This window comes from Styela clava, chromosome 4 (assembly GCF_964204865.1).
Source record: "Styela clava chromosome 4, kaStyClav1.hap1.2, whole genome shotgun sequence".
Lineage (NCBI taxonomy): Eukaryota > Metazoa > Chordata > Ascidiacea > Stolidobranchia > Styelidae > Styela > Styela clava.
Genome location: NC_135253.1, coordinates 24,455,228 through 24,463,895, shown reverse-complemented (window position 1 = coordinate 24,463,895; position 8,668 = coordinate 24,455,228).

Here is an 8,668-nt window from a genome sequence, read left to right as displayed (position 1 = left end):
CCAAATAAATGCCACAAACTTTGCTTCAGGCAATTAGCATCATAATCTTATCATATTATAATTGTATAACTAAGTTGCAAAAATATCAGCACTGTTGTTGGCAATTACTGGAATGCTGAGTATAACATAAAGTTTAATCTCTATGACATAAATGGCGGTCAATGGTGGTAGAAGCAAATTGAGCTTTACAATGTTGGATAACTGTTCAAGGTGACAATTCATATTTTGGAATGCATGCTAACTTCGAGGACTGGGATTAGCTCAACAGGGGATGAATGGTTTAAGAATAGGACTTCACTATGGCGACATCTAAGGTTTAAAATCCCAAGTTTGATCCCCATGTCTATCATCTCACTAAGGGTATAGGAAATGCTAAATGAAAAAATTACAGCTATTACTAACTCTGGCAGCTCTTTCAATAACAGTGTATGCTTGCACAAAGCCATGCTCAGAGTGAAACGCACATCAAACATCATATATATAAGGAAACTCAATAGGAAAGATTAGTATAAAATACATGCACGACACTATCCCGAACCTGGGACGCCAAAAACCATCAAACATTGAAGGGGGCACAGACCCAATTGCCTTACCATTTCAAATGCATTCCTGACGCAGCAACAATGCTGGGGATACTGTCATGATATTGCCCTACCTTTGCTTTCTTAGGTACGTTCAGGGGAAATAACATGATAGTACCAAAAATGAAGAAACAGATTGAAAAACTAGAATGGGGCAATAAGAGAATTGCCATTCTATATCCGTTAACCATGATACAAATTGAACTAAATGAATATTCGTATACACTTGATATATCCAATATAATAAACTTCTGATCTCTGTATTACCTCAACGTTTGACGGCAATTATACAAAACTGAGGTAATGATCATATGAATAATGTATTCAACTTAAGCGGCTTATTTCTTTATTGTATTTTGTTTCTCTTTATCATCGTGTGTGAGACTTCGTGGTATAGCTAAGTATCAGGAAATGAACACTTTTCCACTGCTGACTATCCTGGATGAGTCGAAATCCCATAAAAAGGTTTAGTTGCAAGAGAATTGCTAGGCTATTTGCTGTTGCCAAGGGAGACAGGTTACAGCTTCCATAGACATGAGACAAATTGCACTGGCAGGCAAAAAGGTGCTGACCTGGAATGGTAATTGGACAAGAAACTGCTATATTTTCGATGTCATCTTTTTGCTTTCACCTATCTCGATTAAATATGGAACCATATTCAGTCCTACTCCATTCTTAACAAAGAAAATACACAAATATGCCACCAAGTTCCAATATAAAATATTATACTATATACGTAATATTCTTAGCTAATAGCATATCATCTATAAGGCTTGGCACTTCCGGTAAATGCAAATTTAAATATCCTATGAAATTCCCAACTGTGACTATCTTGGAGACACCGAAAGACACTTTTCAAGTGAATTATGTCCATGGCAAGGTTACATCATTAGCTTCAACACAACTGATAGAAGAGTCATAAGGAACCATTCCCACACTGAGCGCTGTTCATTGATTATTCCTATGATTGAAATAATAGTTTACTACTTAATCATTACACGAGATAGCAATCGGAGACCGCCAACTTAGCGATCTAGCGGCGCGTATCATTCTCTCTGACTCAATAACGCCACCGCGTGTCCCATCACTAATTAATCAATAACTCTCTAATTATACGACATAATTCATCCAAAATCAATAGGCTTCTGGTCCGAGATATGATGAATGCACATACAAAATTTGGAGCAGATTCAACCTCGCTTTCGTGAGATATCATGTAACTTACAAAAGTGTCTAACAGACAGACAGACAAATACCTATCAACATACTTAACGATCGAGATCAATAAGTAACACCACTGTCAGAGATACACCTATGAAGAAGCTGATTTACATCACCATTGTCTATGAGTACCAGAAGCCACATACGAAAGAATGCAAATATGTAAGCTTGCAACCTTACACCATGATGTGCAAAAAATCAAGTTTTTTTACCATATAATAAATATGACTACATGTATTCTTACCTAGGAATGCCTTTCAAAAGGCCTAGTTTCAAGAAAGCTGGTATTTAGAGTTTATTGGAATAAAAAAAACTATTGATAGTTTAGTGAAAAATTAAGCAGGTAAAATTAATTAGACGACAGCTATAAAACTGAAGGTCCATTAATATGTCATATTACTGTATTACCAAAAACAAAGCCACAAGACTACTCGTATAACCATAACCAATTATTCAAAGATAGTTCATATAATCACTGATCAGTTATGGCTTCCTCCACTATCAGACATCTAGTCTATACATCTGAAGCAAATAATTGGTTACCTATTCCCATACCTGATATTGAAGGGTAACAGGTTGAGAGAGCTTGGTTCATCATATGAATAAGCCGTCTCATCGTATTTGCCTCTCGGATAGATATGAAAATTTTATCCCATATAAATACTGAAATATAGATGTATTTCAGTATTTACATCTCATACGATTCAGTAACGTCTTCACTCTTCAGGGTTAAGATGAATGAACTTTCTTGCAATGTATTAGGCATATTCAAAAGCCACGATAAAATATCAATTAAACAGCATATGAAGCTCCTATTTTAAGATGTGGTCGAGGGTATTGAGGCAAAATAATTGTTTCCTAGTAGGGCAAAAACGGGAGTAAACAGAAGTGTTCTGGTGTTGGGTGTAATGTGACATAATGGATCTGAAATATCAATAGATTACCCTACTAACTGTGAGTCAACTACAGTCTGGCAGTATTCAAATTACCTTCTTACAAAAAAAATCATCTAAAACTGTAATAAGTAATAGCAACATGTAACAGCATGCGGTACTGCTAGATTGTTTATCAGTGCCACATGTGCCCTGTCTATCATTGACTATCGGTATACAAAATGGACTCCATACGGTCGAAAGATATCTTTTACCAAATGAATTCTAATGGCAAACGATATATCGGAGACGAGACGAACAAATCCTCAAGACGTGTGGCACCCGCCAGTTTGAAGCGTCCTAGCGTCTGTTATACGCAGGGATAATTTACTCGTTAGCGCCTCTAGCAACGCAATCACAAAAATTGGGAGAAAGAGAGAGATAGAGTAAGGAAGTGAGTATAAGATTAGAATTTATGCTACATATTTATCCCGGGGAGAGGAAAGTCAACTACACGGCTTAATAATATGATGAACCACTACCGCTTACCAGTCCATGTGGGATATAAAATTAGTTAGTCAGGTATTTGTTTTCAGTTTCGTTTTGACTTTCCGTTTTGTTTTGTTTTTGCATTCACTTTCTTGCTATTTTAATATCGATTGTTTGTTTATACAAAGTTTACAATGTATTGCATTTTTGAAATGCATTTTTTTGTTGTTTAAACCAAATTCTAATTTGTTTTGATGACTCAACCCATGCTTCTGATTACATTGCACTAGTGTGTCTAGAATAGAACTCTCCCCATATTCGCTTGTTCAAAATCCCACTTGTTATGTTTAACTTAAATTCATTCAATAAAACAAGTTACCTAAATAAGGGGTAGCTTGTCTGACCTGCTTTCCCACTTTTTTTTCGTTTCGATCATTTTATATTTTGCAATATAATTTCAATTTGGGCAAAATCCCATTATTTAAAAGAATGCTTCCATAATTGAAAATAGTAAATTCATGTAAATATTGTACATAGTATAAATCGTAAGAGACATTGATATATTGACACGAACCTGTTATTTTTATGCTTATTTAATATAATTGGGTGGCAACTGACTCTGATGACCCCCAAAGGTCGTATCGTTGCCCCCCAGTCATATACCGAAAACTATTTTTTTTTGATATTTGTTTATGTGTGCGTGGGTTCGAATCCCATGCAGGGATGGTTATGTGCGAGAGGATTGCTGGACTCCTCGCCGTCGTTGGGTGGTTCACGTAACCGCTGGTCGGTTACGGCTTCCTCCACCACCAAGTCCATGCTTCCGAAAACAAACAATACAGTAAAACAAACAATACAGTAAAACTAATCCCATACCCGACTTGGAATGGTAACCGGACGAGAGGCCGTCGTTCGCCATATGGATAAGCCGTCTTATCGGCTTTCCTCTCCCCCGGGATAAATATGTAAATCCTATCCTATCTAGATGCATGGATAGGATGGTAGAGGAAGCCATAACCGACCATCGATTACGTGAACCACCCTGTAGCGGCGAGAAGTTCAGCAATCCTCTCGCAAATAATTATCCCCCACGGGATTCGAACCTGCGAACCTACCCAGGGCAATTAAATGTGCGGTGGCGAGCGTATTCCTAACGCTCAGCAAGAGATTAGTTAGCCAGTTATTTTTTTCAGATGCAAGGACTTGTTGGTGGAGGAAACCGTAAACGAGCAGCTGTTATGTGTACTACCATATTAGCCCATTTAACGTTAATCTGATTTGTTCCATTTAAAAAAGGTCAATAATATGAGAAGAAAAAGAGTTGCATCAGAATAAAGCACAGGCACGTTTTCCCAGAGGAAGAGGATTTCTGGACTTCGGTGACGGCCTCCTCCACTATAAAGTCCATGTATATGAATCAATGGCTGACTATTCCTACAGTCGACAAGGATTGGCAACCAAACTCCTCCTATCGTGTTCCTCCACAAAAGACAGTACCTCATTTCAATTTCCTCTCGAAAAATAACACTAGGGCTTGATTTGCGGAGTTGTCTTTTATTTTCAATTATTAAAAATTTGGCCGTTTGTATTTATCAGAAATATTACTTCATTACGTTAATCTAATTGTCGAACTGTGCGTTTCGAATATTATTTTCGAATCAGACTGTTCCGATTCGAATATTTCCGAATCTGATTCTATTTAGTATAACATCACATTATCGTTAACTTTCTTCTTTAAATTTAGAAGAACTATAGTATGAATTGTGACTGAATAACAACAATGAACTTAACACATCTATTAATGATTTAGTATTCCTTTGCATTGTTCATTTTAACTCTGCATATTTTTCGCTCTACTGATTACAATTCGTTGTTGTGATTGTGGCGTAAGAATGTCTAAAGTTACCAACTCATAGTTACATTTTACGATCCCGTTATTTCCTCACCACAAATTTTTCTCGATAATTTTTGGTTTAAGACATTGGCCCACCTTTGTTATTTTTGTTAACTTAATTCATTCAAAACTTAAACTGTGATATAGTAAAAGAAAGCTGCAGAGCGGACAACAACAGACCGATACCTCTTATTTTTGAAGGTTGGGTTGTGCGTAATATCTGGCAACGGGGACTAAGGTAGCCAGGGTTGGGGTTTGTTTTGAGTTTGCCAGATGTGATTGCACGTTGGAACTGTAGAATACGCGAGGTTATCCTCACCAGCATTGCCTCGGTGGTAAATGACTCGAAATACTACCAAAAGTGACTGGTCCAGAACAGGCTTAGCTAATCCTACCAAACTATCGGGATGATGCCGTATTTTCGTTCTCACAGTTTGGAACAGACTTTTAACCCGCGTTTGTTCGTTGTTTACAGTTATTTAATGATAATAATCGTTATTTGAATTTAGTGAATGTTTGAGCTTCTAACAACCGTCGTCGAAGTCTGTGGTGAGTGAATTATTTTTTCAATTTTAAATGAGGTACTTTCTAAAAGGTATTTAATACCACGGTATCGTACTGCATGTGAGGTCTAGTCTACTTTAAAATTGCAGTTAACTTAACAAGATGGTTGTCAGCGCTGGTCCAGGAGCATTGACACTTGCAGTGAAGAGCTGTAATACACTAAATCCCAATTGAGCAGAATATTTTTAGGGTTGTTCCTATATGTACGCTCATTACAGATATATCGTGATAAACTATAAGTAGGACTGGACTGACTACTTTTCGCGGATTCGAAAATTAAAATCCGTATTCTAAGACAAATGTCTGAATAGCGACGATCTTATTTTTTCGAAATAGCTTGCTCTGTTCGTCTCAAACACAAACCCAAGAGTCTCTTAGAGCTTTGTTTGGAAGTGTCCTACCCAAAGCTTGTTTACCGGCACTGCTCAGGTGGAAATATGACTGACCGATTTTAATGAAGTGGAATCGCTTTTTGGTTAGCACTGGTCTTAGCAATGTTGGTGTGGTGGACAATCGTACACTTTGTATGTGTACTAGAGATGTACCGATACCACTTTTGTCGCCGATACCGATACCGATCCGATACCAGCTAAAAAAGCCGATACCGATACGCCGATACTACAAAAAATCCGATATTACCGATATTCCGATACCGATACTATGTAAATATTACTTAATTAGGTGTGCTGTGTAGGGCAGACGGGTTAAAACAATGGTCTTTGAGCGTTGTTCATAGTACACATTATTTCAGATCGAAAAATGATATATCACATAATATGAAATTAATGTTTGGTGTTTGCTTCAACTGATTAAGATACACTGTACAGTAACGCTAGTAATCTCGGTGTTCAATTAGAAAACCCATAAGCCGGGATGTCCAATTTGAATTTAATGTTAATATCGCGACCTTCGAATATCGTTATTCGTGTTTAAGAGAATATCGAATATCACCCACACATTCTAGAGCCGCCGTCCTACGTTCAAATTAAAAGCATTTTTCAAATATTTTATTTCGTGGCTAATCGTAATCGTCGACGCAATAAGTCAAAGCCAACATGAAAGAATATCAATCAGCACCGACCAAAAGAAGGCCTACCTATAACCGTCGAGGATGTTTTTTTACTTTACTATTTTATATTATTATACAATTGCTATCATATATTTGAGACAGTCCAGGACTCTAGGCCCTCTAGGGCTAGGCGGTCATGTTAATATATCTATAAAGAAATTGTGTTGTTAAACAAAAATTAATATCTGCGTAGAGGGATAATTGTGTCGGAATTTAGTTTATCGATGTCGTCGGACTAAATGACACTCGTACTTGACGACAAACAGTCAGAATTTATACCCGTGCCAAAAGTCCATGTGCCGTTAATAAGGACCCCAATTCCACTGTATGATTTAAAACTGGGCGCCTAATTGCTTTTTGTTATGTGCCGTGTTGATATATTTCTTCCTAATTACTATGTAATATTAAAAATGTCAATATAAAAATTTGACAGCGAAAATAGCTAAAAATACGTGAATCATATTCTCTCGCGGGGGTAGGGACATGTATGGCTCATAGCTCACGATCTCTCCAGACAAAAAATAAATTAAAAAGTAGTATTCCAATTTATCTTTTAAAACATTCTGGACCATATCAAAAAGGTAAATATATCGGAAATATCGGCCTTAATCTAACCGATACCGATACATGGCCGATACCGAAAAAATTGCCGATACCGATACCCGATACCGATACATCGGTACATCTCTAATGTGTACCAGGTTAGGGTTAGGCCATAATTTTATTTCAATTTTCCTTATTTTAATTCTATTACGAATTCGGTGACTAGCCAAGTGACTCCCGTATTATTTGTACCTAAAATTATGGCCTAACCCTAACCTGATACACATACGACGTTTCGGTGTCCGCCATCATACACATACTCCTGGAGCGCCGTTGGTGTCGCTGGATAGGGATCTAGGATCTTCACGACTATGACCCCAACATGATGTAATAACTATGAGTAGGCTTAATCGGGAAGTCAATGGACTATCCAAGGCATAGTAACTTCCTACACATCAGTAGACTGATCGCCCAGTGTCTGGCTCGTGGTGAAGGCGCCTCGTAAAAAATTCTAAGCGAAGCATGTAGGTGATTGGTAAAGTAAGAATTTGAGAAGGCATGTATAGTCAGTTGGATGCGGAATAGCTTTTTGATTATTGCTAAACTTAGCTATGTCGAAATTCGGTGCCAAACACCTCCTCTTGGGTGTAATGAGTAGGTTATATGCCGAACTGGGAACCACATTATTCAACGCATACCTGCATATGTACTAACTAACAGCTCGTTGGCTGCTTACCTATATACTGATTCCCGTCGAAAGTGTGTGACGTTGTATAGAAAAAAATCTATAGATAGACGATGCACTTCTGTGGTTGTAAAGTTAGGCACCTCTTATTGCGCATATATTTTGAATGTTTTTAGGTAACAGGAAACGTTTCTTAGCGGTCAATATATAAAATAAACAAACACGTTTGAGGGAGATTTATTTACAATAGATTTGTAAATGGCAGTGATGACAATGAGATACGTTTCCAAAATTATTTTGTACAAATAAGACGGTATATATACACAAATGTATACCGTCATACTCGGGAAATTATAGTTACAAATACAACCAATGTATATTATGTCATATGTGGACAAATACGGCCCGGTGAAAAATTTCTTATTGTGATTGAAAAATGAAATGGAACTTTTGTCATGCTGATGAAATATGAAAAAATAACTTGCATTCACGTGTTTATCAGAACAGTATTAACTGGTATTGTGCAGTACCAACAATTATGTAACGACACATGAAACACACCTTGATATAATGTGAATTGAAAACAAGGAATATTTGAACATGGAAAACGCTGCCGAGTATTCTGGCATATATTCTGTCCACCCACAACCGCACGTACTTTATATATAAATGGGCACTGTCATTCAAAGTAACAAAAATTGAAGAAAATAAGAATGCGAAAAAAACAGAAATAAAATATAAATCTGAGGT